This window comes from Gavialis gangeticus, unplaced genomic scaffold (assembly GCF_001723915.1).
Source record: "Gavialis gangeticus isolate Ggan-Ray unplaced genomic scaffold, GavGan_comp1, whole genome shotgun sequence".
NCBI lineage: Eukaryota > Metazoa > Chordata > Crocodylia > Gavialidae > Gavialis > Gavialis gangeticus.
In genome coordinates, this window is record NW_017728996.1 from 51,959,051 (window position 1) to 51,968,677 (window position 9,627).

At 52.1% G+C, this 9,627-nt stretch overlaps 1 protein-coding gene across 1 annotated transcript in view; it reads left to right on the top strand.

Annotated features, from left to right (window-relative positions):
• The first annotated feature begins 181 nt into the window (after positions 1–181).
• The window catches only part of GRAMD2 (GRAM domain containing 2), a 60,219-nt gene continuing 50,773 nt past the window's right edge, over positions 182–9,627 (top strand). Inside the window, exon 1 of the mRNA XM_019504510.1 lies at positions 182–829. The gene's annotated coding sequence lies outside the window, so the exon portion shown is untranslated. The remainder of the gene's footprint in view (positions 830–9,627) is intronic.

Below are 9,627 nucleotides of genomic sequence, written 5' to 3' on the forward strand. Positions count from 1 at the left end.
CCCTGCTTTGTGCGCCAGCCGCCGCCGTCCTGCAGAAAGCCTGGGCGCCAGCCTCGCTGGGCCGTGCCTGCGGCGCCGCGGGCTGGACACGTCGACAGCGCGGTGCCCGGGTCGCGCCGTGGCCCCTCCGGGCTCTGGTGCCCCGGGCTCCCCGTGGGGGTTGGCAGCCGCGCGTGGAGCAGATGGCAGGGGCTGGTGAAGCAGGAGAGACGCCAGGCTTTGATGGAGCCGGTCTGGAAAGTTTCCCCCCCACTTTGTTTCCCTCTTCTCCCTGGTGTTGTGTTGAAGCAGACCCAGCGCCTGATGCGTTCGCCAGGCTTCTGGAGCTTTTCCCAGCATGCTAATGTCTCCCTTCGCTGCGTCTAGTGGAAAACGCTCCCGTTTGCCTCGCATCGGGCCTGGCAGCCGGGACTCGCCGTTTCCCAAAAGGGGGAGGCAGCTCTGCCGAGACTCTGGGGCACCGGCAGGATCTGCCTTGTTTGCTTTCTTTTCTTACGTTTCATTCCTTGCTTGTACGGATGGGCCATCTAATTTCCTCCCCCTGTCCCCTTCCTGGCACACTGCACGTTAATTGTCTCAGCTCGCCCAGCACTTTCTCTGTGACTGAGGCTGTTTTCTTTGGCATGTGGGAATCATCTGTCTGGGACCAGGGCTGCAGGGCTTGGAGCTCTGAGACCCCTTCACGCTGGGTGGTTTCATGCCTTCAACACTTGTTGCATCAGTGTCCAGGATTTAAAACGTTTCTGTGCATTTAGCCCTGGGATCGCAAGCTGGGAAGAAGGAGCGCGGCCCATCTCAACCCAGACAGCTCTGCATTCATAGCAAGCAGGTGACTTTCCAGGGAACAGGACTTTGCTGAGCTTGCGCCATTGGCTTTTCTGCAGAGGGTGCCTTGGTGGGACACGGCTTCACAGGGAAATGGACCCATTACATAAAAGCTACCGAACAGGCTTCTGACGGTCATAACTTCTGACTGCTCTCAACCCTTGCAAATCTTCAGCCAGCTATAGAGTCCATTCAATTTGCTGAAGCCGGTCCAGCCACACTGTGCCTATGATTTCAAGACGCAGGAGTGAACTCGGTCCATAACCAAGGCAGCTACACCTGAAAGTCAGGGCCAAGGAACTTGCAACAAGTTCTCTTGTTCAAGGGAAGTCGCTTCCCAACCAAGCTCCTCACCTGAAAGGCCTTGACTTCCCTGCCCAGCCCTCCTAAAATGCGTCCGTGAAGCACCTCGGATTAGAGCGTTCACGTTCTTGGCGGGAGGTTACCCAAATGTCCAGATCTTGCTGGAGGTGACTGGGATAATATTGGGCACGTGACAGTTTGGACACTGACATTTGTCTCCCGTTTCTAAGCTGTTGCTTCAGGAGTCTGGGAACACTCCTTTCTCTGCAGGCAGGGAGCACGCGGGGGGGCCTTATTTGTGTCTTTAACTATACATTGCTCTTGTGCATTGCAGGCCAAGGACCTAGTTCCCCAGGGCAGTGTGCTCCTTTTTTTAGGGTAACACAAGCCCGGCAACCCTGATTAGGCTCTTTTTTGTCACTCTGCCTTTGCTGTCATTCCCTTTCTCCCTGCCTCAGTTTCCCTATCTGTAAAATGGGATGATAATGAAATTCCTCTCCTTGGTAACAGATCTAGAGATGAAAGGAGCTAAGTTTTGTTGTTATTTTGAATGCCAGATGAACATTGTACAACCTAGACCTTAAACCTCGTGTCCTGCATAATGGTGCCAGAAGTTTGTAATTCACACAGCGCTAGTTCCACCAGTCAGAATGGAAATGACAGCAGTAACCTGCACCGTACATCGGTGCTCACTCCAGATTGGCGGGGGTGGGGGTTCTGTTTGGGGTCCTGTGTCCCCTTTCTCTGATTTAATTCACAGCATGGAAGGGGGAAATGGAAGGAGGAACCTTTGGAGCAGAGCGGTCAGGTGCAGGATTCAGGGCTGTCGTGGAGCATAGGTGCAACCAGAAGTGCGGGAAGAAGTGATGTGCTGGAGATAAATGCTGTACGGAGTTCTTTCACCTGCATGGGCCTAAGTTTACCTGGCCCGAAGAGAAACCAGCCACTAGGAGGCTACAGCCCCCTGTGCTACTTGCTGTAGGGATTAGCAGATCACAAACCTGGTAATGCTAGGCTGTACCTGTTCAAGCTCATCTTTGCTAACCAGGGGCTGTGGCAATGTGTCTATCTAGTGACCTCCATCACGGTCTGCACCCTCCCCCAGAGGATTAATTCAGGGCTTGAGTTGCACGGAGTGTCTAGTACAAATCCTTTGTGCTGGGAGGACATGTAAGCAGGTGTGTAAGCACAAAGGGAGGTGTCCTCCCTCTGAGGGCTGGGCCCGTGGAAGTGGCTTCTGGCAGGCACTGCTGTAGAGTGAGATTTGCCAGAGCAGTGCCTGACATATCAGGGAAGCTACCTCCGGGCCCAGAGCTTGAGCAGGAGAGCTGTGACTTTTGCTACTTTATCTGCAAACCGCATGTCTGGGAATGCTGGCACCACCTTCTCTGAGGAACAAGAATACCTCCTTCCCACCCACGCTGCTGCCTCAGAGCCACATGTGGTGCATGTGTTGCACATGTGTGCAGTACAAATAACAACATCTGTGGGTGGTGCAGTAAGGGCTGTGCCTCCGTCTCCCACAGCGCTTGGGCCTCCTCTTGTGCTTCTAAGCTGTTGCCTCCCCATTTGTACGTATGATGAAGTGGGATCTGGTCTGCTGGGAAGAGCCACCTATCTGAGGACATATGAAAGCTCCACCCTGCCCCCTGTGGGGAGTGAGGCTTGGGGGAGTCCTATTTTGCAGGAATGAGTGATTAGGTGGGGATGACCACCAGGCCAGGGGATGTCCCATGACAGTTGTCTCACTTGTCCATTGTATAATCCAGCAAGCATTAGCAGTATAAATGGGACTGAATTGAAAGTGGGGACGGGGATATAAGTCTCCTTGGGCAAGTTCCTCCTCTTCTGCTGTAGTTCCCACCTCTGTGCGCTGGGGCAGTGGAAGTCCCTCAAGGAGGCAGGAGTGCAGCCGTGAAGTGGGATCTGCCTGAAGCTCATTCACCTGCTATTTGCCTGGTACTCTCGAATCAAGTAGCTGGAGATGGTATGAGGCTGCTAGCTCGGCTCTGAGCTGTGGGACAGTAGCAGCAGCAGCTGAGTGTCTTGTTTTGTTCTGGGATCTCTGCAGACTGAGCATGACACGCCAGTGGCTGCCCAGGTAGGAGGCCAACATCTGCCGTCCTCCTTATCTGAGTGACCTTGCCCTCCTAGGGCAGAGCGTAAAGCTTCATCCTCCTGCCCTCTTTGGTGTTATCTAAATATATCGCACTTGGTTTAGCTGGGATTTGTGGGCTGATGGGATCAGCTGCTGCCGAGGTTAATGTTCTGGGTATAAGAGCCTTCCCGTGTATGGAGAACCTACCCATCAAGTGGCTCCGTGCTTGACTCGGGTGGTTTGAGCTGTAACTAGCTTCATGCGCTCGGTTCAGAAGACGCTGCTTCCTCACTCCAGGTAAAGTCTGAGGGATGGGAAAAGGGCACATCAAAACCTGCCTGGGACTGGGCAACCAACATATGGCAGCATCCTTGACCTGTACTGCTGGCGGGAGTGGAGAAGTCTCTCCAATCCTGGCGACACAACCCCCACCTCCTAGGGAGTAGGGGCAGGTCTCTCCTCCGCATGCGACTCCTACTGCTCCACTTCAGTTCCTGCATGAACGCTGAGAGGTAGCTTCTGCGGCAGGCTTTTTTGTACAGGGGCTGCAGTCCTCCTGCCTGGGCTGCCTGCTCTCTGTGTGTGAGCTGCTGGAGGGAGCTGGCCAGGGGTGTTTGAGGCTCCTCTGTGGACACAGTTGTAATCAGGTTGGACCCCAGTGAAGGTTTTGGGGGCAGCGAGGTGGCTTGTGGTTTCCCAGAAATTAGGGTCAAAGTGAAAAGCCCTCTGTGTACTTAAACTTTACTTTGCTGGAAGCTGTGATGGCTCTGCATCACCCAGAGGAAGGAATGCTTTCTGGTTGAATAGACCAGGCCAGTTGAATCGCTGGTGTCATGCCAGGGGAGCCAGAGAGGTTTTGTACTGGGGTGAGTGCAGCCCAAAGTGCTTCAGGATTAAACAAATCCCTGCAACTACAGCAAAATCCGTGGTGGCTGCAGTCATTGCCCTGAGGGAGGGGAGAGCTGGGGCAGTGGGGACAATCGAGGGCTGCCGAGCCCTGTCCTGTACCGAAGGGCATGCCGGGGCTGTTCTGCACTGGTGAAGCCACGGAGCAGCCCATTGCTGGGCCATGGAACGACAGTCATGGAGGCTGAGCGCCCTCATTCCACCCAGTGCCTGGCAAGGTGGCCTCATCCTAGCTCTGGAGGGTAAATATTGTCCCAGACACCTAAGAGGGCACCAATAAGAGCATGAAACCCAACAAGCTTTTGCACTTGCCATTCACATGATTGACTTTTCCCGTTCAGAGCAAAAGACCACTGGGCTGCTGGAATTTGGGTATTGCTAAAGGCCTCCCAGTGTGTTTCATCGCCATCAAGGGATGCTAGTGCTGCATAGTCCCTCTCTTCCCAGCCCCCTTGACACTTAATTGCAGTGACAAAGCTGGACAGAGTGCAGGCAGAAGGACAACGGAGCCTCGGGTATTCCTAACAGAGTGGCCTCATTGCTCCCCGGCACTGTGTTACTGCCCCCGGCAGGATGGATAACCAAGAGCTCATTTGTAAATGGCAGTTCCTTACTAAGGTCACCTGGGGCCCCTGGGGACACTGCTAGCTGCAGAAGTGCTGAAATCTGAGATCTTTGTAAAAATGCAGCCCTGAAGGCAGAGCAAGTTGCTTGGCAGTTGCTCATGGTCTGGGCCTCACCTGGCTGGGAAATTCACCCCTCTGGGCCCTTGAGCCCTTCATCTAATGGCTCTTTTGGGCCGAGTTTGTTCCCACAGGGGCAGAGTCATTTAAAGCTTGATGTTACCCTGGCTGCTGAAGCATCTTCCCCTCTCAACCCACCTCTGCCCTGGGCCACCTCAGCCAGTTTTCTCTTGGCTGCTCTCTCTTGACTGGCTTCCAAATGTGATGCCTTCAGCCCCTGCAGCATTTCCTGTTGCTACAAATGAATAGGTGATGCCACCTGGCATCTTCTGTGGGAGTGGGGCTGCAGAAAGCTGGAGGAGAGATCCCAGCATGCCCAGGCTGGCTTCTGTGGCAGCCAGGAAGGGAAATCCTTCCTGGATGATCCCTACTTGTTGCCATCTGGCAGGGCCTTGTCATGCTTCTGACTATGTTAACTCGCTCAGCTCCGTTCTTGAGGACTTTTGTAGAGTCATTTTGGGCAATGGCAGGACAAAGGGGTGTGAACTCCTTAGTGACAGACTTCTTCAGCATTTGGCAAATCTTTCTCTCACATCCGTGGTCAAATTGCCAGATCTGGGGTCAGGGATGGAGTTCCCCCCACGTCGCAGTAGCAAGGAACTTTTGGGGATTTTTTGCCTTTCTCCATAATATGAGGTCTGCTCATCTTAGCAGCAGATGAACAACTTTTTCCAAAAAAAATCCCTGCCACTGTAGGAGCCACTGCATTGACCAAGGCACTGGTGGTGTCTTGGGTCTCTTCTGCTTTCTTCCTGTGGCACAGAGAAGGATTTTGTTGTTTTATAGTTTGTGGTGTGTAGAGGGGTTGGAGCAAATGCTCCTTTGGACTCTTTTGGTTTCCTGCAAATGCAAGGGACTGGACCCTCTACAGCTGCAGCAGCCCCTTCCAGGCCTAAGTTATCAGCTGCCCTAACATCTGGCCCTCGGTGGTCTTGCATGCCGAGTGGCCAGGTGTGGTCCACTTTTTTCCCTCTTGCACTTGGCCAGTAGATTGACATTCCTGGCTCGTTTTGTGAGCAAGATTCTTCTTTAAAAGAGCAAAGCAAATGCAGGGCGCCAGTTTCTGGGTGTGATTCCCGGTGTTGGCTCTGAGCCCTAGGTGCTGTGCATGTTGGCAACTGCCTCATCTCGCCGCCTCTTGCCAGCTGGTATCACCTATGAGAGAGAAGTGACTGCGGCATGAGGCTCTTACAACTGTATGTCTTTTGTAGGAGCTGGCTGTTGAGCAAGGTGTGGAATGAGGGCTTGCTAGCCCACGGTGATGGCACATTACCCTAAAAAAAGGATGTTCATAATAAAATCAAACCCTTACTTGTGAAAGAGAAACTACTTTTGCATATTTGTGAGCTAGTGAGTGAGCTCCCGTCAAGGTTATTTGTCAGTTAACGGCCTACAAGGAACACTCTGTGTTAAGTCCCCAGCTTCCTGATTCCAAGGAGGGTTCTTGTGTAACCAGCTTCTTTGTCTCTGCAACTTCTGCACAAGGAAGAAAACAGTGCATTTGTACACGGGAGGGACAGGTTGTATGCCTTCAGACGGGCTTTGCTGCTTCCACAGCATGGGACCCCTAGAGAGGCACTTCAGTCTCAGAGGCCTGTAGGCCAATCCGTGCACCCCTATCTGGGATGCATGTTAAGCTGGTGTCTCACAAATTAAAGTGGTTGCTTTAGAGTATCTGGGGAGGGACATGATGACTGAAGAAATGCAGGGGTTGGTAGATGCAAATGCTCCCCTGATGATGCTTTTCCTGGAATTGGAGGAAAATGGGACCAAGTTTCTGCAGGTTTATATATAGGGAGCACCTTGGGAAGCTCTCGCTGTCACATCCTCTCTTGAGAGCTTTGCGCCCAGGCATGTGTGTGTCTGCATGTGTGTGTATGAGAGAAGCATCTCATCTGTTGGTGCAGGTGTGGAACAGCTGTTATGCTAGTGTAGGCTGCACACCTTGAGTGAGGGCAGGGATGAGTGCTCATTGGGCACAACTGCATCTCAGATTTGATATGCCAGCTGCCTGTTCTTCACAGGTGTTCTGTACATTTTTGCTGTGAAATCCAGTGTCTGGCTTGGCAAGACACATCTTTCTTTTTTTATCCCCTTTGAGAAATCCCAGCTTAAAATGTGCAAAAGCAAATTGCTGCCTTGTCTGACTTGGGGAGAAAAATCCACATACCAGCAGACTGAGCTGCAAGCTTTTAACAGGGGCTGGGAAGAGACTGGGATGGGGGGAGTTACCAAAAGTAGGATCCAGACAGTGCTAGCAATTAGTTCATGGACCAAGGGCATGATTATTTTCCACAGGTGCTGAGCAAACCCGGCTCCTGCTGGCGTCAGTGGCAGGTGTGGTTGTGCAGACCTGTGAAAAGCAGGCTCCGTGTGCTTGTGTCTCCAGAATCATGGCTGTGTGCTGTTAAAGTGCCTGGCAGGAGACCTACCCTGTTTCATGGTGTCAGGCCTTGCAAAGTGGATGCTGTGCAGTTCTTCTCTGCCAGATGCTCTGTGGGCTTATGCTGGCTTCAAGGGAGTTAGGAACTGGGTCAGGATGACTGGAGGAATGAGTGTAGGAAATATAAGGAACAGAATACATCCAGCTGATGAAGAGGTGAGGCTGCGATTTGACTTGGTGGACCTTATTACAACAAAAGCTGTGTTAACTGGTACTTTATTAGCCGGAAAACTCTATTAACCGGCATCTGAGGGACGCAGCAAAAGCGAAACTGGAAGTACCACTTCCAGGGGACTTCCCGTTTCACCGCTGTGAGCTGAGTTTTTTCTTTGCCAATTTTTCGGCCCATGGCCCAGGGCAAAGCAGCCTGCACAGGGCCCCCCTCCCTGTCCCCTGGCATGACGCTGGGGGGATGCCGGATAACAGAGTTTTTACTATAGTATGTTTAAGCGTCTGGAATGAAAGGCAGCTACACTGCATTTATGGTCTTGGCTGTCTGTAGGCCAGTGTCTGTCTGGTAAGCTTATCATGATCCTATGTTCAGTCTGGGATTAAGATGGTGGCGGGGTGGGGGGGGGCAATAAAAGCTGCTTGACCGTGCTAACTCAGTATCTTTAAGGTGCCTCATATGCAGTCCTTGTAATAGGTGCTCCCTAAAAGAAAGGATTGTCTCTGGCCTAGAACAGGCATGAGATTTGTCCTAAGCCAGTGCTTGGCAGCTAGATCCTAGGTTTCATCCTCCTTTCCAGTGTTCACAACTGCCTGGTACAGAGGGCATGTTGCTGCTGCTGAATGGCTTTCCCAGCCCTATGTTTCGCCACCATTCTCTGGTAGGAGCGCAGATCTGGTCCATGAGGGCGGCTTGGCAGTGCTGCTGCATGAAGATTTTGCAAGCAGCATCTGTGGTCTTGTGCCCCGTCATGGAGGCCATGAGTGATGCATCCTTTCTGGTTGTCCTTGACCTCTCTTTAGAGGAAGAGATTCTCTGGGACTTAACCTAGATTTATTATAAGAGGGACCTGTGGATTCTCCCAAGGGCAAGAGGATTGAGAGCTGGAGACATTGCTTTGTCCTTACTGCCCTAAGTGGGTGTGTGTATGTGAGTGTGTGCATGTGTGAGAGAGAGAGACTGACTTGTGCCTGTTCTTTCTCCAGTGATGAAGCTCAGAGTATGGATGTTTTGTAAAGGGTCCTTGCCTGTTACTCAGCCCTAAAAGTGCCCATAGCTTTTAAGGTCATTGTTTTAGTTGGAAGTTAGGATTCATGGGCTACGACTGGAGTTCTGTACAAGTTCAGCCTCTCAGTCCCTGTCAGGTGAAGAAAAATATTCACTCTGCCTTCCCAGATGTGGAAACGGGGGCAGAGAAAGGTGAAGGAACTTGGCTTGGTCACAGAGGAGTTAGGAGTCCTGACTTTCCATCAGCTCCACAATCCACTACCTTTAGTAGTAACGTTTGACAATTCTCCCAAGTGCTGCACACTGACTCTCCCACTCCTTTGTCCTTGAGTTCCTTCTGTTGCAGTCACTGGTGTGTGTGTGTGTGTGTGTGTGTGTGTGATCGAGAAGGGTTAGTAAGCAACTAGGGGGGGAAAGGTTCTTGCTGAAAGAGACCATCTTTCTACTTAAAGGCAAAACTCCTGCAACAGTACAAGGGATGTGGTTGTAGCAGTAGCTTCTGGGCCTTGCCCTGTGGGATGCTGCCTGTGATTATCTCTTGTGGAGACAGTTTCAGAGGAATGGATAGACGGTGGCTGTGTACACACATTGAGAGAACCTGCGAGAATTCTCCTAGGTTTGTTCTTGTCATAGAGAAGCTTACCAGAGAGGCACTTACACATTCAAATACTGAGGCCCTGAAGCATGGAGTGCTTGCACTGTGCAGCTGGGGGTGGCCTTCTGCACACATTTCAGAATGCTCCTTTAGTCTGCCTGGCAACAGGTGGCAGCAATGCATAAGACAGCCCTGATTGGCTTGACCCAGACTGCCCATGATCAGCCTGTTTTTCCCTGTAGCAAATTTGTAGAGATTGCTAAGGGGGAGTGTTCTGGAGCAGCAGAGTCCAGCAAGTGACACACACTCCCTGGAGGCAGGGGGAGAAGCTGGAGGACCATGAGAGAAGCCAGTGGCATGTACAGACCTTTGCTTCCCCAGGAGAAACTCCTGGGAGCAATTTAACCCTGGCTATTCCCCAGTTATCTTTCTCTTGGAGCAGCCATTTTTACGCTGGGAGAAAAGCCCAACATTTGTCAGGCCTTGGTTTCCTCTGGAAGAGCAGCAGCTGTTTGTGGCGGGGGGGGGGGGGTGTTC